Raw genomic sequence first — 24,867 nt, 5'->3', positions numbered from 1 at the left:
CCATAAAACAAATAGACTGCCAGTTATTTCTACAGCAAAAAAAAAAGGGTTTATTCAGGATCAGCAGAGGACTGCAATTCAGGGTGTACAATCCTGGCAAGCCACATGCAAGTCACCCACAAAAAATGGAGAGGAGACCTCTTTTATGGAGGAGAAAAGGAAGTTGGGAAGGCTATAGTAAACAGAGTCCATGGCTTTTCATTGGCTGAGTTATGACAGTCTCTCATTGGCTGAACTCTTGCAAGGAAAAAAGAGGAAGTCTTTCTTCTTCCTGTTGGGTTTTGATATAGTTGTAGGGTGTAAGAGCTTCTGCTTCTGTCCTCCTGACTCTATTTTAATTGAGGTTTCTGTTTATTAATTTCTACATTTCCCATTTTTGAGCACGATCTTTCTCTAAAAGCATTGTGGTCAAGAGTCAGTTTTTCCAGTTTCAGTGGCTTTTTGTCCCTCAATGCCAGGAAGAACATTTCCTGGGTGTAGTGTCCCTTGTCAAAGGGAAAATGCACAAATTGGAAACCTATTGAGGTCATATTCAAGTAAAAATGAGCAGTAGGAAGGAGAGCTCTCAGGCAATTTTTATTTAAAGTCCATATGCTATCAGGATCACAGTCATCTGAAGTGTTATGTCATAATCAAAGGTTTGGCAGATGAACTTGCAAAAGGCCTGGTCTGGATATCTTGGGAAAGCTATCTCATCAGATGTTGTTTCCTTCAATTCTGGGAAATCTTTACTTTCAGGTCACCAGATGATATGCCTGTAAGTCAGGGTTTGGTGCTTTCTTTAGGTGTGTCATGTGAATCCAAGAATCTGTTCCTTAGAATTTGGCAGGACAAAGGTTAGTTAGCAGCACCTGATAGGGGTCTTTCCAGGGAGGTTGAAGAGAGCCTTCTGTAGGTATCTTTTCCAATAGATGTAATCTCCAGTTTGCAAGGTGTTATGCTTAAGGTCTTCATCTCCTGAAACACGCTGTGAAAAGACTGCGCTACTAAAACATGATTTTTTTTAAAAATAAATTTATTTATTTATTTATTTATTATTTTTAGCTGTGTTGGGTCTTCGTTTCTGTGCGAGGGCTTTCTCTAGTTGCAGCGAGCGGGGGCCACTCTTCATTGCGGTGTGCGAGCATCTCACTGTCGCGGCCTCTCTTGTTGTGGAGCACAGGCTCCAGACGCGCAGGCTCAGCAGTTGTGGCTCACGGGCCCAGCTGCTCCGTGGCACGTGGGATCCTCCCAGACCAGGGCTCGAACCCGTGTCCCCTGAATTGGCAGGCAGATTCTCACCCACTGCACCACCAGGGAAGCCCCCATGATTATTTTTAATAGAAGCAGTTAGACCTTTGTAATATTGGAGTATCTCTCCTTTTATCAGTTGTGGGTCAAAAGAGGCAGGAGCCAAATGCATTGGGTGTCCTGTGACTATCTCAAAGGGTGAAAGTTCTATGAGTTCCAAAAGAGTGGATCTAAGATTTAGAAAAACCAACAGCAATGCTTTTGGCCAAGATATTTGGAGGGCCTCACAAACTTTGCCAATTGAGTCTTAATACTGCCATTAGTGCATTCAACTAAACCAGAAGATTGAGTGTGGTAAGTGCAGTGAAAGTGTAAAACCGGCCAAATAACACAGACTTGTTGAAGTACCTGACCAGTACAATGAGTTCTTGGATCATTATGAAATTTGAGAGTAGTCCCCCAGGTAGGGATAATCTTTTCCAAAAGGACTTTGCTACAGTAGTCTATCTGCAAGGAAAGGCTTCAGTCCAGTGTAAAAACATGCAGACCCTGACTAAAACTTATTTATATCCATGAGACAGAGGCAGTTTTATGAAATCCATTTGACAGACCTCAAATGATCCATTAGGAAGCTTAAAATGTTCAGGAGCAGTACAAACAGGCTTCCCTGGGTTGTGTTTTGGACAAGTGGGACAAATGACATAAGCACTTTTTGTAGCCTTGTTAATGTTTCCCCACCCATATTGATTCATGAGTGTGATCATTTTGTCAGTAAACCAATGGTTTAATGCATGTACAACAGTGAGGAGTGAGAATTTCAGAGTCTGCAGTAGGACTGGGTTGTTTTTTGGTCCAAACCAGAGCCTTCTCTTTTTGTCAAACCAACAATTATTGAATTTCCAATCTGGTTCTTCCTTTTCTGAGGACAATTGTTGGGCTTCTCTAGCCAGTTTTTATAACTTATCATTTGGGGAAATATCCCTTTTGACCATGACAGAGGTTTGGCTGCCGTTGGTTCCTTTAAGGAAGTGATTTCCCCTAGCTTCCAGACAGTCAAGTTTAGAATTCCCTGGAATCTTAGTAATAGCTAAAGTGGCAATAATTGCATTTAGTAATTTCTGAACATAAGGGTCATTTTTTTGTTTTATTTTTTCTGGAAGTAAAGAAGTCACACTGCTTCCACAACATTCCAAAATCATGAGCTACTCTGAAAGCATATCTACTATCAGTATAAATATTGACAGTTTTGCCCTTGGCTAAAGTACAAGCCCATGTAAGAACATATAACTCAGCCTGTTAGGCTGAAGTAGACATAGGTGAAATGCTGCCTCAACAGTATCGAAGTGTGTTGCAGTAGCATAGCCAGCACAATATTTGCCATTGTCACCTTTTACATAAGAACCAACAGTGAACCATGAGAAGTCAGTGTTACCCAAAGGAATTTCCAGCAGATCATCCTGAAGAGTCAGGAGGTGAACTGTCAGAATTAAGCAGTTGTGAGGAACTTTGTCAGTGAGAGAGAGGAGAAGAGTAGCAAGGTTAAGATTACATGAAAGAGTTATATAAGGAGCGGTTTAAAAAAAGGACTTCATAGGTGGTGAGGTGGCTGATTGAGAAATGTTAAGTGTGATGGGAATTCAGGACCGCCTCTATAGCATGAGGTACAAAAATGGTTAGGGAGAAATCCCACAACAATTTTCCCAGTAGTCTTAACCAAAAGGGCAGTGGCAGTAATGGCTCAAAGGCAAGAGGTGTATCCCAATGCCCCTGGGTCCAGTTGCTGGCTATAATACCCTATGGGTCAATAGTGGTCCCCATGTTTTTGGGTGACTACCCAAAGGACATTTGCTTCCTTTTCATATACAAAAAGAAAAAAAGGGAATCTGATAATTGAGATGCCCAAGAGCAGGTGGGTTCATCACGCTCTCCTTTAAGGCCTTAGAGCCTGTATCGTCCAGTTTTTCCCACCAAATTGGGTCAGGGTTGTTGTTGTTGAGTGAAACATACAGAGGTTTTGTCAGAACAGAGAAATTTGGAACCCAATTTCGGCAATAACCAACTAGCCTGAAAAAACCTTGCAGTTGGTGCTTGGTTTTGTGCAAGTTCCCCACAAAAATGGAAAGGAGACCTCTTTTATAGAGAAGAAAAGGAAGTTGGGAGGACTATAGTAAACAGAGTCTATGGCTTTTCATTGGCTGAGTTGTGATAGTCTCTTGTTGGCTGAGCTCTTACCAAGAAAGAGATGAAGTCTTCTTCCTGTTGGGCTCTACTACCATTGTAGGGCATGAGAGCTCCCCTTTCTGGCCTCCTGGCTCTATTTGAATTGAGATGCCTGTTTATTAATTTTTACAATTGGTATCTTCTATGTGCCAATAACTTCCCAATTTAAATTGTTATGTAAGAGCTTCTTACATATCAGCCCTTCAGTAAGAACCTTTAGCCAAATATTTTATAAACAATTCATAATGAAAACCCTTTCATGGCTGAATATCAAACTGGTGTCAGAAACACTGTTAGTTTCCTGTTATAGACACTATTAGATGACACAATGGCTTATAAAAATGTTTCTCTGTTAGTAAGTATACTTTTCAAATCTATACTCTTCCTCAGATTCTTCAGAAGGATTTCTCTTTCTTTTGTGATTCAATATTTTTCAAGCATGCCCCTTTTTAAAAAATTTATTTTATTTTGTTTGCTGATCGTGGCCTGAAGATAGATCTGCTCGCCAACAGACATCTTGAGAATTTCCCTTGGTTATGCTCACTGTTCTCTAGGCTTTCATCAAAACCCCTTTTCATGTCAGAAGTTTAAAGGCAAGCAGATAAGCATAATTTTAGCCAAAGTCCCAACAACAAAGCATTTATCTAGCTTTTTCTAGAGTGGAATTGTCTCATATCCTATATCCTATCATCTGGAACTCTCACACTTTGACCAATAGAATGCATTAAAACCTCTTCACCAGGGCCCTTGCTACTTCTTCCTTCCCCGTAGAGCTTGATTTATGGGATTAACCCTTAACCATAGAGATGATTGAGACAGCACCAGTGTCTACTCCTAACCAAATCAATTAATCAATCAACAAAAAAAATGTATTTCTTCTTTTCTGGGAAATAAAATTCCTGATGAATGGGGGGGGGGGGGAAATGTACAAAAAGAATATACACACATCTCTGGCCTTGTTTTGTTTTAAAACCAAAAACACCTACATTTACTAATTTCCTGGTGAGTACAGCTCTGAATACTCTGAGCTTCAGAGAAGATGTTAAATTTGGGATGGAGTGTGTGTCAATTTTTCGTCTGTTGGGTAGGCACTGGCTGTTTCTGAGTCCACCTCTACATTAATTGGAATGCCTCCACAGTCCTGGGAAAATCTGTCTTAAATGTCCATGTTTCTATGTGTTTTTCTTCAACTTCTGGGTATTCAGTGTGTAGCTGGTGTAAAGATAGTAGATGGCATATGGTGCATACGTTGTCATTTAGATCCTATTTTTAGCCAAGATTCACATGTGTACTTTGGTTTTAGACATTATTTATTCTATTATGATAAAAGAAAGATTGTGTTTTCAACATCTTACAGATCTAGCTGCTAATAATTATGACCTCTCAGAGCAAAGTAGATTTTAAATGAGTTCATTATGGCATGCTGCTGCCTACATTAATATGTGAGCAGTGAGTTTAAAATGTGGTCATCTATTTATAACTTTACTATCTAAAGTTACTTTTATATTTAGGAATGAAATACTATTGACTAATATTGAGGAATTCAAACACCTCTTTGGCTAAGAATATGCTAATTGACCTCTTAGGCAACTACACTTATACAACTTTCCATACTTGCACCCTAATAAAACATGGTAGAAAAGAGAACTTTCTTCCCATAAATGAAATTTTTGCATAAATAAAATATTTGCTGTGCTGATGTCCCTATTTAGATATTGTACTTCCCATTCCTCCTGCTGTGTGAAAATTAATGATAACCAATATTAAAATTGTATCATAATAATAATTCACATTGAGTGCTTACTAATGTGTCAGAAAATGTTAGCTCACTACATACTAACACATCAACCCTAAATAGGATATACTACAATTATTCACATTTTATGTAGATATCAAAATTAGAGGGATAAAATGATTTGCCTAGGCTACTTAGATACACAGTGACAGTTTATATCAGCGCTCAACGAAACACTGACTCAATCAGTGACTAACTCTATAAAAATAGTCTTTTTCACTTCTCCCAAGATGAAAATGGAAGCAAAGCAACTCTGGGTTGCCTTCTCTGGTATTTTATATCTATTGAGACATAAATCACAGTTTTTGCGTCAGCCCTGGTGCTGTCAACATACAAGTTTTAGCTTGAATAGAGATTATTTTAAGTTCAGGCTAATAACAATTACTTCGGGGAGTTTTTCTACCAGAATTGTTGAAGGGAAGAATAATTTCCATTATTTTGCTGAAAACTTAGCTGCCCCAAACCTAGTTTTGTCCTTTTGGTATATGAATAATAAAGTCTTAAATAATATAGTTCTATAACATTCTCTTGCTTTCCTCATATGGGGGGGAGATAAAATTTAATTAACTGATAAAAATATGATATAACAATTATGGTAGAGCAGTCATCAGATAGATAGCAATTACCTTAAAAGGTTTAAAATATAACAGCTGACAATAATCCCATATACAATGTCAGGGAAAACAGAATGAATGTTTGAATCTCTTTAAAATTCAAAATTCTGAGAGATAAATACTGTGCCTTTTTGATATTCATGCTTTTCTCCCTGTCTTTAAAAAAGATTTTTTTTGCACTTGTTCCTTCCCCCATTTGGAATATTCTCTCTCTCTCATCCTCTCTGACAGATGCTTAGATCACAATAATATCTCCTTTATTGGTCCAGAGGACAATCCTGACACTATTAAGGTTATTTCCTAAATCAAAACAAATAACTTTGAAAAGCTGATCCAATGGAGGGGAAGGAAAAAAAAAAGACTTTGGTGTTGTAAACATTTTCCCAGGGATTTCAAGGCTATTATCCATCATTATTTGGTAAACAGAGTCAATTAAAGGCATTCACATGTAAAACATTCCTTTACAAAGAGCTCACAGTGACTGCTGCAGTCAAGGGAGAAAACTGGGGAGAAGGAGACAAAAAAGGAAGAAAGAAAAAGACTTCAGACCTTTAACCAAGAGTAATTGTAAACATTTTACGTGCACTGAATTAATTTCTTTGTGCTTTCTTGAAAATGTAATTGCTACATAATTTTTAGGAAAAAGCAAGTTCCATATTTCCATAAAATGTTGTTTTAATTACAAACTATATAGAGCATGGAGGAAGAGAGAATAGAATTAAAATGTTAAAGAAAAAACTGCATTTATAAATCTTTTTCTTCTTGGTTGAGCTATTCTTTAGCTATCACTGGAGTATAATTATTTCAGTCAACTATGCAGTGATTAAATTACTTAATTTCCTTTACTAAAATTTCCTTGGTAGCATTTCTGAGATGGGAGGATTTGTATACGAATCACAATAAAATTCAAGATCCGTTTTGGATTATCACAAGGGCAAAAAAAAAAAAAAAAAAGCCAGCAGCAGAAGGGAGTTTTTAAATTTTCAGTTGTACAGAACAGAGACTCCAGGGCAAGGTTATAGTGAATTCATTCATATATTTCATTTAGTAGGTGTTTGGGCTTCCATATCATCCTACCTTTTTAAAAGAAAGATATATAGCATGTAATATAATTTTATGAATATCACGTTAGACATCTTTGAGTTTTATTTCTATCAATAGATCGCCTATTTCTTAATAATGTTTTAAACAAACTTTAAAATATACTGTCATGCTTCTTAAAAGTGTTGCCTTACTCATTTATGAAGGCATTGGGAGGAGGAAAAAAAAAGAAAAAAACTCACTAACGCTAAAAAACGAAATCCAAAAATGTTTTCTAAATATATAAATAGATATCAAAATAGCATTATTTTGCAAACTGTAATATTTGTTGCATGTAGATCTGAAACAAATTCGTGAGGAAATTTTTCCTTTAGTTTAGCTTTCAATACTTAATGGATTTACATTAATATATATGTCTTAGATAAAATAACAATGATATTTCCCCTCAGAACAGTAGAATTAAAGAACAAAAAAGGACCTTAAGAATCTAGTCCAATACCCTTATTTTACAGATTTAAAAACAAAACAAAACACAATAAAACTGAGACTACCAAAGGTAAATGGTTTTGTTCAAATTATATAGAGCTTGTTTAGTGACAGAAACCAAGACAACATATAGAGGTGGAAATACTAGTAACCTTAACGCACTATGCACAAGAAGCTTTAGGTCACACTGGAGCCGGCCTTCACTCCTTTTCCTCTGTGATCCCAGGTTTGGCTAAAATTAGAATGCTGGTTTTATTCACACTCAACCTGAAGCTATTCGAATTTTTTAGAATAGCAACATTTTACTAAATATATGCTTAACGTTAAAGAAAGCTTTAATATCAAGCAGCATATATTTATATCTCACTGTATCTCAGCCCTTACCTCATGCCAAAATATTTCTCATTCTTTTATTTTTAAATTTGTTTTTTTTTTTCTCTTAGAATATAAAAGTCAGCACAAATTTCCAGGATTAACAGCAAAAATATACCACTAAAGTTTTGAATATGCACTATTTTAGAATTAAAAGAAGCAGTTCATTTGAAAATGTTCACAACTTGCCAATTTTAATCACCATGATATTATCACCCACTAATTTTTAAAAATTTTCTTCAACAGTCTGAGAGAAAACTTTGTTTGGACTAGTTTAAGTGCTTTTCTTTATTTGACAAATGGATGAGACAAACCATGCTTAACTAGTCTTACCCTCTTCCTAAATACGCATGAATTTTGCTGTGATCAGTCTCTGTAAATCATTAAAACAATTTAAATTATTATAACTATTTTGTGATGAATATTTATTTCACTTGTTTATTCATTAAAAAAACTGGTAAAGGTTACTACACACCAGGCAATGTCCTGGGGACCCAAAGTTTAGTAAGGCAGTACCCTCAAACGCCCTGAAATAGCACTCACATTTGGTGGGAGAAAGTAAAAAACCAGACTGAACTAAGTCTAGTGTGATAACGTGCTGTAAGAGGGTGCAGTCTCTCTGTGGTGGGAACATTAGGGACATAAGGAGTTCAGAGAGGGTTTCCTGAGGATGAGAGAGCCAAAGATAAGTCCTGAAAAGACAGTAATTAGATCCTTCATAAAGCATCATTAGCATTATTGGACAAACAGTTCTATTTTTTTCGAGAATTCTGCTCTTCTTATATCTGACTAAAAGATTTTCCAGTTAAGTAGTTAATGTGTGTATTTAATGATGTGGATTCCATCACTCCTTCCCTGTGTAGGAAATAAAATGGGAAATCCTGTCCTTCTGTCTTCCAGTTTTAGCTCGCTCCCTCTCTGTCTCTCTCCGTCTTCCTCTCCCTCTCTCCCTCTCTCCCTCTCTCTCTCTCTGTGTCTCTCCCTCTCTTATGTAAGAACACACACACACATACACACACACACACACACTCACACAAAAGGACCAAACCACATCTTTTTTCAAAACTTATTAGTTGCTTATTTTAAGTACCAACCACAGTGTTTTAAGCAATGATTACTTTAAGAGACCATAGATATACACAAACAGACAAATAATGTTAGGTTCCCCAATACGTTCTCTTCTTTTCCTCCTTCTTTTTCTTATCAATTGTACCCACCATTATGCAGAGGTAGAATCCTCCTAAGATTTTCTTCACAATAAAGATATTTAACAGAAAACTTAAGTTGAATTGTGAATGGAGTATTCTAAACATCTTCATTAGTTAATGAATTTATTTCCAATTTTTTAAGTACGTATAATTTTCATAAAATGGCAAGAGCTAACAAATAATTTTCATAAAAGGTAAGAGCTAAATCAAATAATTACAAATAATTTTTGTAAAACAATGAGCTAAATCAAAATATATGCAGTTTTACAGAACAAGAAATTATTTTTGAACTTAAAAATCTTTTTTGATGATAAGGTATTGTTTTTATTGTTTCTTTGCCACGAACAAACATATCAACTTTTTCCCTTTTTTCTTTTCCTTTCTTTGGCTGAGGATGGTGGTGAGGTGGTCCAGAATTAAGTTTTAACAATAAGAATGAAGTGATAAAGCCCAGCTACTTACAGCCCCATATTCATACTATTTTATATTAAAAGGCAACATTATGTTTCAAAACACAAATAGTATTATTTAATTAAGAAATAGTAAATTATTAATTTAATTATTTTGTGTTATGTATATGTCTGTATTAATTTTAATTGTTTTGGACAACAAAATAAGCTTAACTAAGAACTGCTGCAAGTTTTTTCTTTCTTTCTCCTTCAACTCTTTACGTTTTATATCTTTGCACCATTCTGTCTCCAGCTAAAAACTCCCTATTTCCAGATAATATATCTGATGCCTTCTGTTTTACTGTTTTTTTTTTTCATCCAGGGATTAAGAAAATCAAAAACAATTGATAATGCAGATGTAGAAATCTTCATAGGGTATGTGTTTGTGACAAAGCATAAAAGATTTCACCTCCTTAATATTGTCCTGGGGATCTAAAGAAGAGACTTGAGCACTGGTGTTTATTACCTTCTTAGTAAAAAGGCCTGATGTCGTGTATGTGTGTATATGTGTGTGTGTGTGTATATATATATATATATGTGTATATATATGTATATATATGAAATGGTACCACCTAACAGAGCAAGGGTTAGCAGTGTTACGTATTGAACAAAGTAGTTTTCATAAGAAAACAATCGATTTTGGATTTAGAGTCCATTGTCACTCCCCTTTGAACATGGTAAATCCCATGCCTTTGATGGACAATAATCTCCTCTTTTATGGAAAGCTGAGAAGGTTGGCATTGTTAAATGTTCACATATAATCTTACCCAAAATTGCAAGTCTTGTCACTGAGACCGGTTAAAGCAAACCATGGCATTCTCTTCTGCTGCAGGGGAGAATAGAGAGACCACTACTTTCTGAGTACTTATCACTTCCCAGATAGCAGCAGGTGATTATGTGGGTTATTACATTTAACCCCCATAGGTATACTTAAGATAGAAGTGCTATGCCCATCTGAAAACTACAGAAACCCAGGTAAATGTTGCAGGTTAGGTTTCTGCCTGCATTCTCAGTTTGTAAATACTACAGCTGGTATCCAAACCAGAGCCCATTGTCACAAAAACCTGTGCTCTCTGCCCTGCATCTTGCTTTCTACCGTTTTCCTGTCTTTTTTTTTTTCCCAATACAAGTCCCCTACTGTTATTTTTAAAAAGTTGTCGTGATCCATTGCCAAAAGCAGCATACTGTTCAGATAGATGCATTGACTCCTGTCCCAGAAAGCCACATGTGAGTTTTCTAGCCATAGCCCCCATCAAAGTGGCCATGAGGCTGTGTTTATCTTTTATTTACTTTCCTCTTCTTCCCCCTCCTCTCCCTCCTTCTCCTCCTCCTCTTTCTCTTCCTTTTTTTTTTTTTTTTTTTTTTCTGAGATTGCTATTTTGATTGCTGTTTAGAAAGACTTTTGATGGAGAAACATTTCTCTCTGCAAAAACAGACATGCATAGCACTACAACCTGAGTTGCAGTTTGATAAACGTGCCCCCAAAATGCTTGGGATTTGTTTTGAAGTGACCAAGACAGATTTCAGGATGTTGTGATTCTTTTCTTTTCCTCCAAAAGAAGAAAAAAAAAGAAAGATCAACTTACTGGGTATCTAGGGGACCATTTCATATGACTAATTTATTTTCTTTTAGGTTATTTTAACTCTTACAAAACGTTTATTTTCTGTAGTAATTTTTTCCTCTTTATTTGGAGAAAAATCCTACTTTGGTGGACAGATTTTTCTCTTGTTAAAATGATGACTTTTTTTGGTAAATTGTCTCTTCTGTTGTTTCTTCAGGGTATTTTGCATTTTCATGAAAATGCACTGTCTTAAGATTCAGTGAGAAGAGGGGCAGTCAGGTTAGGAAAATGTTTTACTGTTGTTGTTCAGGCCTATTATACCATGTCAAGAGTGACAGCGCATTTTTTTTCTTTAACACATCCTGGTCCAGTTAAGGCTGAGATTCAGAAAAAGTGCTTGCACAACAATTTAGCAGGAAAGAAAGCTATTTTAAAAGTCTTTTGGGAACATGTTTGTGAAACAGGAAAAAACATACAATTGAGTTGATAATAGCACTCCATAAAGGTTAGACTCGCTGAAAGGGACTTGCCATCTTTTTTTCACAGGGAACGTGTTGTTCTTAAGCAGCAGTTCTCACTTAAGCATGGCTTAATTCAGCGAGGAACTTCTTCCTGTGTAACTTCTTTTGCACTGGAATATCTATTTTTAAATTACAACCCAGATTTAGTCACAGGACTAAATAATTAAAAATAAGCTGTGTTTGGTATGTGCAAAATTACAGCAGTTGTAGAGTGCATCATGGGACTGGGTGCCTAGGAAATGTTTCAAGTCACATATCCAGGTTTCCCCGCATTGATTTCCTAAAGATTCTCAAGTTACTTCAGGCCTGCACCTTTACCCTTACTCACACAAGCCTTGCTCTTTCATGAACCTATGCCTTTGTGTTTCTAGTTCCTAGTCTCTAGAAAGCTCTACCTCTATCCTCTATCAACACACAGTCTTCCTTTTGAAGGAAGGCATTCCTTAAATTCCACCAGTGTTTTTGAAATGTGCTCCAATTCAATTCCATGTACATCTCTTAGAGTACACTGTCTACTCCTTTCCCATTATAGACAGTGTTTCTGGACAAAATGACACCTTTTACTGTTCTATTATATTATGATGAGTGTGAACATTTTATTTCAAGGCCCTTCCTTACTAATTTCCAGAACTATCTAGACAAATACTCTCAGGCATTTTCTTCTTCAGAATATCTCATCTGTACTCAGATATTTTCCCACACCTGTTTTCCACTGTTGTAGATCCTATATTACTGATTGGAAGCCAGATACTCATATTAGAATCGGGGGAATTAATTTAGGTTAATTACACTCAACTGAATTCTCATATCTTCATAGATTAAACCTTTTTAATATCTCTGACTTTTAAATATTGCTTTCCATCCCCATCATTATTAATCTTAGTTCCAGCCTCCATGATTACAGTATTTTCTTGCCTCACTTACTTAGAAGTCACGGCAGTATTCTAATTCATCTCTGTACAACTGCCCTTGTCACCATCTCTGAATTAACCCTCCTATTTTGTAAAATGAAAATCTTGACATACTGTTCTACTGCTTAATTCCCCTACAATTATTTTATTTTTTTTCTGCAGCTGGGCTAGCAAATATTTGGAATACCTGTCATTCCTTCTTAGGATGATGCCCATGGTAGACATCACTGATGCATTATTGATGCTCACTGAGCCTAGACTCAACCTCGTCACCGCTCAGCGCAGCAGTACTGCCTGCCGTCAACAGCAAATCAGAGTAGGCATAGAGATGAACATCTACAGCCTAGAGCATTAAATCAAAACTCTTCAATATGACAGAAGATACCATCTTTAATTTGCATCCCTGTCTTTCAAGAAAGCCTTATCTCATAAGTACTTGCATCTCTTTAGCACCTGACACTTCCAAATTACTGATTTTTTGAAACTCCACATAAGTGTCATATTCTATGTTTCTCTCTACATGCATGAGCGTACACACACACACACACACACACACACACACTTCTGCTATCTAAAATGCATCATTCTATCTGATCAGACACTACAAATATTTATTGACAACCTATAATACTTTATTATCTACATTTGTACATCTTTTTCCCCTACAAGATTTTTTACTATCTCTAAGATAAAAAATTATAGCATTTCTGGATCCCCAGTACTTAACATAGCTTTTGATATATATTATATATTTCAAACAAATAAATTTTATATTCAAATGAATAAAAAAATGAATATACTAAAAAATATTAAGGTGGAATTATGTTTAATGGTTGTGAGAAAAAGAAATCTGTAAAGGAACAAATTTTAGTATTATCAACATTCTGTTTGATTCTTTATAAAAATAATGAAAAATAGAGTTAATTTTAAATAAAGTGTGCATTTACTTGAGATGCACATTCCCTCCCTCTTTCTTCTTTCCCTCCTTTCTTTCCCTCCTTCTTTCCTTTTTTTCTATTCTTCTTTCACTTTTCTTTTACCTATTAATAACACCATAAAAGGGAAATATTTGGGTTATAAGATTTTTTTTTTTCCATTGTGCTGGGTCTTTGTTGCGGCATGTGGGCTTCTCTAGTTGTGGCATGGGGGCTTAGTTGCCCCATAGCATGTGGGATCTTAGTTCCCCGACCAGGAATGGAACCCACATTCCCTGCATTGGAAGGCAGATTCTTAACCACTGGACCACCAGGGAAGTCCTGGGATATAGGATTTTTAACCAGGGTTTATTTCCAAGAATGAACCAAAGTTCAATAATCTCTCTTCTCTTTCTTGCTAATACACCTGTATGCTATTTCCTTGTTGTTAGGGCTTGTAATGACACAATTAAAATATGCCTCAAATGAGATAAAAATATCTGCATTTTTGTATACAAATTGTCAGTTTTCTACTCCTATCAGAAAATGAAATAATGCTATAGAAATGTAGAGAAAAGAAATTACTGTCAAGAGAAAAGAGATAAACAACTACAGACCCTATTTAAAACTAAGGGAAATTTTCTTAGATATCATTATACTTTTTGCTCAATTATGTATAACGGTTATTTTAAATAAACATATTTATTCTTCAAGGGAAATATAAAATTTTTGTGTATGAGGTGAAAGCAAATTTCAATGAAAATGTACTTTTCCTTACAAATCAAAACAGTACTAAGCATGTAAAATAGAGTTGATTGGGTGTTGTTGAACATGAGATAATGTATCAAATTGAAGGGACAACTCAGAGTATACATCCATGTAAATTAGGCAGGGTTTTTGGTCAATGTATTTTGTTTTACAACGTGAACATTGTTTGTCCCTTGACAAAGAAGAGAGAAATGAGACTAGATGTTCTACTAAATCTAGTATCAATCTTCCCTTAGATATACACACCTTATTTTGCATTTACTTTTTAAGATATAAATCATACACCATATAGTCCATCAATTTAAAGTGTATAAATCAATGGCTTTAGCGTATTCACAAGGTTGTGCAACTATCATCACAATCTAATTTTAGAACATTTCATCACCCTAAAAAGGATCTCGGTACCCATTAGCAATTACTCCCCTTCACCACTCTCCCCCAGCCCAAAGCAACCACTAATACGGTCTCCGTTTTTATAGGTTTACCTGTTCTGGACATTTCATATAAAAGGAACATAATATGTGTCTTTTGTGGCTGGGTTCTTTTACTTAGCTTACTGTTGACAAGGTTTATCCATGTTGTAGTATGTATAAGTATTCCTTTCTTTTTATTGACAAAAAATACATCATTTGGGGGATATATCACATTTTGTTTATCCATTCATCAGTTGATAGACATTTGAGTTGTTTCCACTTTTTGGCTATTAAAAATAATACTGCCACGAACATTCAAGTACAAATGGTTTTTTGGACATATGTTTTCATTTCTCTTAGGTAAATATCTAGAGTAGAATTGCTGGGTTATATGGTAACTCTATATTTAACATTTCGAAAAACTGTTAAACCTCTTTCCAAAGCAGCTGTACCATTTTACATTCCCACCAGCAATGTATAAAGGTTACAATTTCTTCACATCCTTTCCTACTTGTTATTGTCTATCTTTTTCACTACAGCTATCCTGGTGGGTATGAACTCATAACTTATTGTGGTTTTGAATTGCATTTCCCTATGACTAGTGATGTTGAACATTTTTTTCATATGCTTATTGGTGATTCATATATCTCTGTGGAGAAATGTCTGTTCAGATATTTTGCCCATTTTTAATTGGATTGTCTTTTTATTATCTAGTAGTAGTAATAGTTCTTTGTATATTCTGAATACAAGTCCTTTATCAAATACGTAATTTGCAAATATTTTCTCCCATTCTGTGAGTTGCCTCATCATTTTCTTGATGGTATCATGTGTAACACGAAAGTTTCTAATTTTGTTGTAGTCCAATTTATCTTTTTTTTTTTTTTTGGTCACTTGTGCTTTTGGTATCATGTCAAAAAATATTGCCTAACCCAAGGTCACAAAAATTTATTCATTTGTTTTCATGTAAGAGTTGCATTTACTTTTTGAATTAGCTATAAATATCTTATTGCAGGCACAGATGAGCTGTGGATTATCCAAGGGCATATATGCCTAAGGTTATTTCAAATTTAAAAAACAAAATCACATCATAGATATATTGGGTGGAAAAAGTTAGTTTATGGACTCATATTGGCTGGGCTTGGAATATGCTTTGGAAATGAATAATGATGTCCTGCCTTGGTGAAATAGAAAATAATTTGGAGATATTTAGATTACAAGGCATAAGAGAGATTGAAGTCATCTTATTTTACAGGTCAGGAAACTGGGGGCTGGCAGTGTAACTATCTTAGGCCCGGTAAAGCTAGGCAGAATGCAAAATGGAACCTTCTTAGTAATCTTTCCACTACACTAGCATTTCTCAAATTGTTAGTTAGAAACGTGTTGGTTGCAAGAGACAAAATTCCAAATCAATCCTGTTTAGGCATAAAGTGTAACTTGATGGTTTTTCCCTGATAACATTAAAAGAAATGTCCCAGGGAGAATTTTGACAGTACAGATTGGACCACATTTTCATTCCTAAATCAACCTAATTCAGAGGATTGTGCTAATCTGACCAGTTTTCAGTCACTTTCTACCTCATTAGAGCAGCCTCACTTGAACCAGAGGGAATAGATTTTCCAGTGGAAAGAGAGGTTCATTTTTTCAGGGAAAAAAGAAAGTGTGCCAGACCAACAGTACCAACAGAGTTCCCGTGGTTCCAAAATGCTGAGATATGTTAGTAGGTGCTGTTTAAATTTTTTTTTTTTGGAGAAAGATTGAAAACAAATAACAAAAATACCATAACTTTTATGATGGACTACTATGTTAATTTAAATTAAAATTCCAGCAGAATTATATACTTTCTGATTTTATTGTCTGAGGAAGAAAACATGTTTTCGCATAGAACTTGATTCCTGACTTTGTGGAAGGGAAATAGGTATAAAGCTCGTAGTCCAAAGAGCTGGAAAGATGTGTTTTGTTTCTATGCTCTTGGGCAAGCAATTCTTTCCATATTAGATCTCCTGGAGGGAGAGTGTTCCATCAAGTACAAAGCAATTTTTTTCAAGTTCCCACCTACCTTTTACTAATTAGGCTGATATTTGGCCACTTGCCTCTTTCAAATAAAAAGAAGGTGACCAAAATCACCGGAAATGGCTAATTATGCCCACAATGGGAAAATTATTCCCGAGAGTAAGTACTTCAGAGTGTAAAATGAAGTCCTAAATTTAATCACAATATTATCTCTCTTTAATGGTTATTCAACTATTCACCCTGGAATGTTCATTAGATAAGCAAGTAAGCATAGAGTCAATATTTTTCTTTTTGGTTCCAATACAGTGTTAGTAAAGGCTGTTACAGTCAACCTAAAATTAGAGTCAAATTTGAAAGGTTTTATATCTTGTTTTTAATTGGATTAGCATGTTATATTATTTACAACGTGACTGATTACAATGTGTACAATTTGCTAGAGTTTTAGTTTATATAAGCTCAGTATTAGGAAATATGCAGTTATTTATTAACTAGATGGGCATTATATATGGAATATACTTGTTATCATTCATTTAACTCAATATTTTCATAACTGATTTAAATGACAATAGAAACAATCATATTATTTCTACAGAAGATAAAAAGTCAAGATGCTTATGATGATCACCTTGAAATATAGGATTAATTTGCACCTGTAATGCTATTGAAATTGTGGCAAATAACTTAAAACATGTATGAACTTACTTATATTATTAAAAATTTTAATGTGATATAATAATAATAATAATAACTAATATTTACTGTGTCCTAAAATGTTTAGGTACATTATCTCATTTTATTTTCACAATAGCCTTCTGGTTTAAAAACTATTTTGCAAATGAGAAAACTATTCTTACTGAAGTTGTTTAACTTGCAAGTGTGAGGCTGAGTTGGGTTTTAAAATCAGGAAATCTAACTCATATTAGTAATCAGTACAACTACTGCCTCTACTTATAACTGACCTCACACATTGTCCCTGAATTATGCTAATTATAAATATCAGTTGGATGTTACTTTATTTCAATAACTCTCTGGAAAAAGGAAAACTGTATCATTAGCAATGGGGCAATATTTACAATACATGTTTTCTTAGCATTTGGAATTTAATAGTTATTATTAAACTAAGGTGTCATTTCAAAAATAAAATACTTTCTGGAGGTTTTTATGAGAGTTTTTATTGCCTTTTTAAATATTAGATGTGTTTTTATACTAAGTCACTCATAGGATTTTGATAAATTAAATGTAATAATCTTTCTTACTCTTTCATTAATTAACTTGTTGGGTATATTGTTGCATCATTTCTTAACATGTCCTGTAATTTTTGGCACTGTATGATTTTTAAATTTTTATCTAAGTCATTTTCTGTTAAATGCAAAAGAGATAAAAACCAATGTAGCTGAATTTCAGAAATTGTTGGTTTCCAGTATTAGGAGCATTAAGGCTATTCCAACGATGATGGTAATAAGTTTAGCTTGGCCTAGATGAACTGATCAGATTCCATTCTGAGAAGTCTGGCAAGGGGGCTTATGAAGAAGTATGTTTGCTTTTCTAATTTCGATTTTCTGCAGTGCAGAAGAGAGAACTAGCCTTTTTTTTTTTTTTTTTTTTTACAAATGGCCTTTCAAAAGTAAGAATGGCTCTTAAAAAGAGGCAGTATATGAAGAGGTGAAATCAAGATGCGATTTTCTTTTTTTGGCCTAGATACTTTTTCCCTGAATTCCCATGTAACAAAAGAAAGAGCATCTAGCCAAATGGTCCACTTTCCACTGTCTTAGATTCAAACTCAAACTCCTTTTGGGTAATTGGTAGTAGGAGACCTAGGGAAAGTCTTCCTGAGCCAGAAAAAAGTATCAGGAATGACTTGGTTTCAGGAATACTTGGGATTTGGGTTACTTTCAACAAAACTGTTCCTATACTAACCATATTTTTCTTTTTATATAAATTTTGAACCTTTATTCAATATTTAAATTTATCTTATCCTACTCTTTTGTTTTACAAATGAGACAGCTGGGAAGGTTTTAACCTGCTCAAGCTCATTGAAAGTGTACTGACTGGGGCCCAGCACTAGCTTCCTGTCTTAAATGTTGTGAAATCATCCCTTTTTAGAACCTCAGGAATGACTCTTATGGACTGTGTTTAAAAGTACTGAACGAATCCTCTAAAATCAGTGTAAGATTACCACTATCTAACTTGATAAATATTTTCATTCAGAGCAGAAATCTTAACTTGTGTTCACTTCTGTCTCCGTGCACACCTAAGTGAAAGTAGTTGCTCAAGAAATAGGGTAAGATGACTAATTGAATTTCTAGAAGTATTTCTTAATCTAAACTGCATTTTAAAGTTTTTGAAAGTGAGACAATACATGTGCTTTTGATTTTGGTACCTTAGCAGAATGGCAAGTCTGAGTTGTCAAGCCATTTACTAATATAAGTTAAAAAAAAAATCTCAAATGTCACAACATTTCTAAGGAAAGGAGTTAAAAGAAGAAATTGTGCCAGAAAAAAAATATAAATGTGTCTTATGAATAAAAATAAAATGCAATGCAATGAATGGCTCGTTAAGTAAAATAACTGAATAAGCAAAATAGAAATGTATTCCGCACTTTTTAAACCTTAATTATCCAAATAAATGACTCAGTCCTCTGAGTCAGGATGGTGTAGGACAAAGGGGCCCAGATTTAGGGTCAGAGAATCTGAGTTCTTAGCTTGGTGTCAGCCCTAAGCTTCTATGTGACCTTGGCCAAATCACTAAAATATGTATGCTGGTTCATTCAGTTGAGATTAGCATTGTGACAACTGATTGAAATAATATAGTAATAATGATAATAGCAAGAGCTAATGCTTATTGTGTATTATTATTAGACAAATTCTTTATATCTGTTATCCAATTTAACACACTGACAAGATGAGTTATGATAAAAATTCTAGGCAACATTGATTCAGCCACTACTTGTACACCCACTTTCAGGTCAGGAAATAGATTTAGTGAGTTTAAGTGTTGCAAGAGCTTAAGTTTGAAAATATGGCTCTCTGACTCCAGCATACCTCTTCTAACAAGGATGCAGTAGCAAACAAGAAGCTAAAGATCAAGTTGAGTACCCATTTTCTAGTTGGGTAAACCATGCAGAAAAAAAGTTGAATCGATTTTCTCAAAATCACACAGCAATTTAGGAGCAGCTAGAAAGAAATACTGCTAGCTAACGTGATTGCCTGGCAGTATAATGAATACACAGACAGTCCCCAAATTACAATGGTTTGACTTTATGATAATGTGAAAGCAATACACATTCAGTAGAAACCCTACTTTGAATTTTGAATTTTGATCTTTTCCCAGGCAAGCAATATGTGGTATGACATTCTCTTGTGATGCTGGGCAGTGGCAGCAGCTGCAGCTCCCAGTCAGCCACAAGATCATGGAGGTAAACAACTGATACACTTACAACCATTCTGTACTCATACAACCTTATGTTTTTCACTTTCAGTATAGTATTCAATATATTACATGAAATATTCAACACCTTATTATAAAATAGTATTTGTGTTAGGTGATTTTGCCCAACTGTAGACTAATGTAAGTGATCTGAGTATGTTTAAAGTAGGTTAGGCTAAGCTATGGTGTTCAGTAGGTTAGGTATATTAAATGCATTTTTGACTTATGATATTTTCAATTTATGATTTATCAGGAGATAACCCTATCATAAATTGAAAAAGATCTGTATTCTAGAGTTAGGAGGAATGACTGACCAGTTGGGAAGCAGAAAATTACCACTTAGTTTTGATGGGAAAATTAATTTTTTATCAGGTAAGTATTTGTACCTAGTTTTCTCTCACAGCTGTAACAAATTGCCACAAATTTAGTGGCTTAAAACAACACATTGTTATTATCTCACAGTTCTATAGGTCAGAAGTCCTAGGGGCTTGGCTGGTTTCTCTATTCCAAGTCTCACAAGGCCAAAGTCAAGGTGTTGGCAGAGCTGTGTTTTCTTCTAAAGATCTTGGAGAGAATCTGCTTTTGGACTCATTTAGGTTGTTGGCAAAATTCAGTTCCTTCAGGATGTACAGTTGAGTCCCCATTTGCTTGCTGGCTGTTAGCTTGAGGGCCACCTTTATCTCCTAGAGGCCTATTTCTGGTCCTTGTACATGAGCTCCTGCATGGCACAGCCAGTAACAGTGCATCAACTCCTTATGTTGCCATATCTCTTCTGCTTCCTTTCTTCTGCTGCATCACTCTGACTGACCTTCCTCTTCTACTTTGAAGAGCTTAGTTTAGGCCTACCAGGATAATTCATGGTAATCTAGGATAATCTTTCTATTTTAAGGTCCATAACCTTAAAATTGCAGATTCTGGGGATTAGGTATGGAAATTTTCGGAGGCTCATTATTCTGCCTACCACAGGATTCTTCTGTCTATCCCACTGGTTCTCAAATTTAGCTGTATATTCCTGTATCACCTAGGAAACTTGATAAAATGCTTATCCCTGGGCCACAGTCAAGATGAATTGAATCTGAATTTCTTGGACTACAATCCAGGCAATGACTTTTTTAAGGTATCAGAAAATTTTAATATGCTTGAGAGGGTTGAGAACATCCCAGAACACCAGGTTTCTTCAACTTGATTAAATTCATTTTGTAAGTAACCTACCCAAAACATACTTTATATACCCTCTTTATGTCCCCACTTTGCTAGGGTTTGGAGTCACAGAGATTAATATGATGCATGTCCTATTCTTCCTGTGCTCACAATCTAGAGGCACAAACAGTACAAAGGGATAATTACAACAGTACATGAAATGTTTTAAAATAGGATATTTGAATAACTTGCTCTGGGAGTTCTCAGATATTAATTATGCCTGAGAACATTGTGGATTATTTTGCTTGATTTATACTTAATAGTACTTTTAAAATAGTCTGGCTAGTACCTAGAGACAGAGGAATATAAGTGTGTCCAGGTTTCAACATGGCCAAATGATGATGATGTACTTATATTGTGCTTTCCAAAATTTAACAGGCCATGAATTTCCTCAGGTGCTTGCAAAAAGTGCAGATTCCAAAGTTCTGAAGTTTCTGATGCAGAGGTTCTGTTGTGGGCCCTAGACATTCTCACGTGTTCAGCAAGTTCTGGTGGTGATTCTGATACAGGTGATCCATTAACCCACACTCTGTGGAATTCTGGTTTATGTTACAACAGTAATTTAGTAACTGTTCATTAAATAATGAAAACCCCAAGCCATATTATAAAAAAGGACTTACAGTTTGATTTTCTTATATCAGTAACAGATCTTCAGGAAAGAGAAGTCTATATATATTTTAATTTTCTTACTGCTTCATGGATTGAAAGTGTTAGGAATGTTCCAGGTCAGGATGGGGGTGGGGAATTAAAACCTTATACTGGAATTTCTTTCTCAAAGACTCTAGTGGAAGTAAAGACAGTAATTTGCAAGAATCATTCTAGCACAAAGACTTATGTTTTGCCAAAAAATAAGCAGTGAGGAGAGAATAACAGGTAACCAGGTCTTGTACTTGGATACAATTTTTAGCGGCACAATCTGTTGCACATAGTGTAAAATGACAGAAAGAAGTTTGCATTTGTCATAGACGTGTAGAATATTGGGATTGAAAAGTGCTTTTTCCTTGTTTTGATTCAGGAGAAATGTAGCTTGTTTAATATGCCATAAAGGAAGGCATGTACCTAGATAGGAAACAGCCTCACTTTGCTCACACAAAGGTTCAGGATACTTAATGGCAAATTAGATACGTGTGAGAAATGCTTCTGTTAGCCAACTTTATAGTGACTGGATAAATAAAAGGAGGAGAGAATATGGCTTAGGGCCTCTGAAAATCCAAGATATTTTGGAAATGCAGGAGTGGAAAACAAAAATTAGGGTTTTTTTCTTAATCTTGGAGTGAACATACACTTTTAATATTAGGGTTAGGTGACTCAGCTAAAAATAAGAATTATTATTAAGAAAAATAAATTAATGGAAAGTGTGTATATGTATAATAAAAATCTGAGAAAATAAGAAGCGGGTTTGAAAGGCACTGGATTTATGCTTTTATGTTCTGGTAAATTAGTATTGATTAAGTCACACTAATCTATTATGTTTATGTAGAATAAAACATGTTTTTACACTGAAGTAAGCCAAGAAGATTGGTTAAACTTTGTGGACTTGGAAGCGTAGAACTGTTTAAAAAAATGTAGAACTGTCTTGGGTTGCAGATCTACTGAAATTTTAAGAAATGAACCCAGAATGATGCTACATAAAGCCTTGAGTGACTAGGAAGCTATATTTCAAAAGTTATTTGAGGTCTCAAGTCAAAGTTCTTTCTGTGATGAAATCAATCATTTTAATTTTATTTTGGTGATTCTTTGGTCAAGAAGCTTGTAGACTATTTATAAGCTATTTTTTATTCCATGTGTACAGTAAAGAAAGTTATTTTGTTTCTAGTAGTAGAACCAAATCTTCCACTTTAATTTTGAGGTGTGATAATTAAATGGTATTTATAGGATCCATGAGGCTAACAGAAAGAGAAAATGCCAGTAACTACTACTAGTACCACTGTGATTACAGATTCACTTAAGAGTTTAAATTAGAGCTTTCTCAGTTTTGAAGAAGTGCTTTTCCCATTAAACAAACCTAAGCTCACTTGGAAAAATCCACTACCAGATTTAGTCATTTAACTTGACCTCCTTTAATTATGTACTTGATCTCTCCTCCAAATTGAATGGGAGCTACTATATATTTCACCAGGCAACATGCAACTCAGTTGTCAGTAAATAGTTTAACTAGATCTGAGAAATTTACAATGATTTACTTAACAGCTTAGGTCAACTGATATCAAGTGAACTTCAGCAAAGATAAATTTGGAATCAGCTAAACATAGAAGAGAGAACCACTTGCTGAATGAACATATGAGAGGCTGTATACAAAGAACCAATAATCTAAACCTAGGAGTACAATTGAACATACTTCTCCTGGTAATAATCATGCCATTACACCTACCAATATGAGGCCCAATCTAAACTGACCTTCATATGTATCTGCAATGGCATTATCTATATGCCCAGTCATGATCCCTCCATTATTGGCCTAGGGAGCTCTTGGTGAAAGGGGTGATTCTTCCGTAACTACCACTCACCATATGTGTCTGCTGGTAGGGAAATTTGATGAGTCCTTTGTAGAGTAGATGCCTCAAGCAAATTGGATCACCACATGAAATGGACATTGCTAGATCTAATGAAGAGTACAGGTGTCCACCATGTTTTTGAAAGACTGCCACCTAAACTTGCTGCTGCATCCTTGATAAAACCAGAGATCATGAACCTGCCCCCTTGGTTAGGAGTGCTACAAGTTTACACAGTGCAGAATACAATCTTGTCCCTAATAGCCCATTTTCCAGATCACTAGGGAATAGGGTAAAGAAAGAAAGCTGTAAAACTGGAATTACTTGCACTGATCAATATTTTGTGAGTTGAATAAAGTCCTCTTAATTATTGGTGCCAGGATGATCTATTGCATGCTAAGAGATATTTCACTAAGATACTTTTTGGAATTCTGATTTTGAAACCCATTAGATAAGCAGCAAAAATAACTGCTATTGTTGCATGAACTGTTTTTCAAATATGTTGGATATAGGAAAACTTCAAACATGTTTTTTAAGGCACTTTTTCCTTCAATTTTTGAGCCTATGTACACATGGAAGGTAATTTAATCTTGACTCATGTAAATCATCAAAGCATTGCTTCATAAAAACCTATCTGATTTCCAAATAAAACAATATCAATATTTCTTTACATTCCTGTTTGTAAATCTATGTGCTTTATATATATTTAATACAGAAAAATGTGGACGACTAATGTTTTAAATTTGGCTTAAGCTTTATGACTTCCAAAGACAGTACAGTAAACTACTGTTTATTCAATATCCAAACGACCACAGAACTCAAAAACTGAATAAAGGACTTTATTCTGTAGGAAAGTAAACATGCTGATATAAGAACTTTTTTCCCCAATTTTCAGTGTCAGTGTAGATTCAAACACTACTTAAAGTCTTCTAATAGAAGAAATGACAGTTCACTAATAGTTATGATTAGTGTTCCTGATTGTAAGCTTAAAATCCTAAAGTACTTTGTTTCATTTATTTATTTATTTATTTATTCATTGATTTATACAGCAAATGTAAATTAACTGCCAGAGACAAAGGATACAAAGATCAATCAGATATGGTTTCTGCCTGTGAGACACCACACAAGCTAGGGAAATAGATATAAGTAACTAAGATTAACACATTCCAATAAATATTAGATAAAATTATTCAAAGGAAGTTTAAATTACAGTTTAATTTAAAAGTCCATTTATC

At 34.9% G+C, this 24,867-nt stretch overlaps 1 protein-coding gene across 8 annotated transcripts in view; it reads left to right on the top strand.

Moving 5' to 3' along the window:
• CALCRL (calcitonin receptor like receptor) overlaps window positions 1-24,867 on the top strand; it is a 103,680-nt gene that overhangs the window by 33,878 nt on the left and 44,935 nt on the right. For 4 of the 8 annotated variants that reach the window (XM_036858407.1, XM_036858406.1, XM_036858400.1 and 1 more), the window contains one exon: window positions 21,519-21,649. The exons of 2 other annotated variants lie outside the window; for them this stretch is intronic. The gene's annotated coding sequence lies outside the window, so the exon portion shown is untranslated. The remainder of the gene's footprint in view (window positions 1-21,518; window positions 21,650-24,867) is intronic. 2 more of the 8 variants (XM_036858403.1, XM_036858402.1) reach the window with 1 other exon arrangement.

Source organism: Balaenoptera musculus, chromosome 7 (assembly GCF_009873245.2).
Source record: "Balaenoptera musculus isolate JJ_BM4_2016_0621 chromosome 7, mBalMus1.pri.v3, whole genome shotgun sequence".
NCBI classification, from domain to species: domain Eukaryota; kingdom Metazoa; phylum Chordata; class Mammalia; order Artiodactyla; family Balaenopteridae; genus Balaenoptera; species Balaenoptera musculus.
Note: the sequence above shows the minus strand (reverse complement) of the source record. Positions and strands in the feature narration are given on the sequence as shown.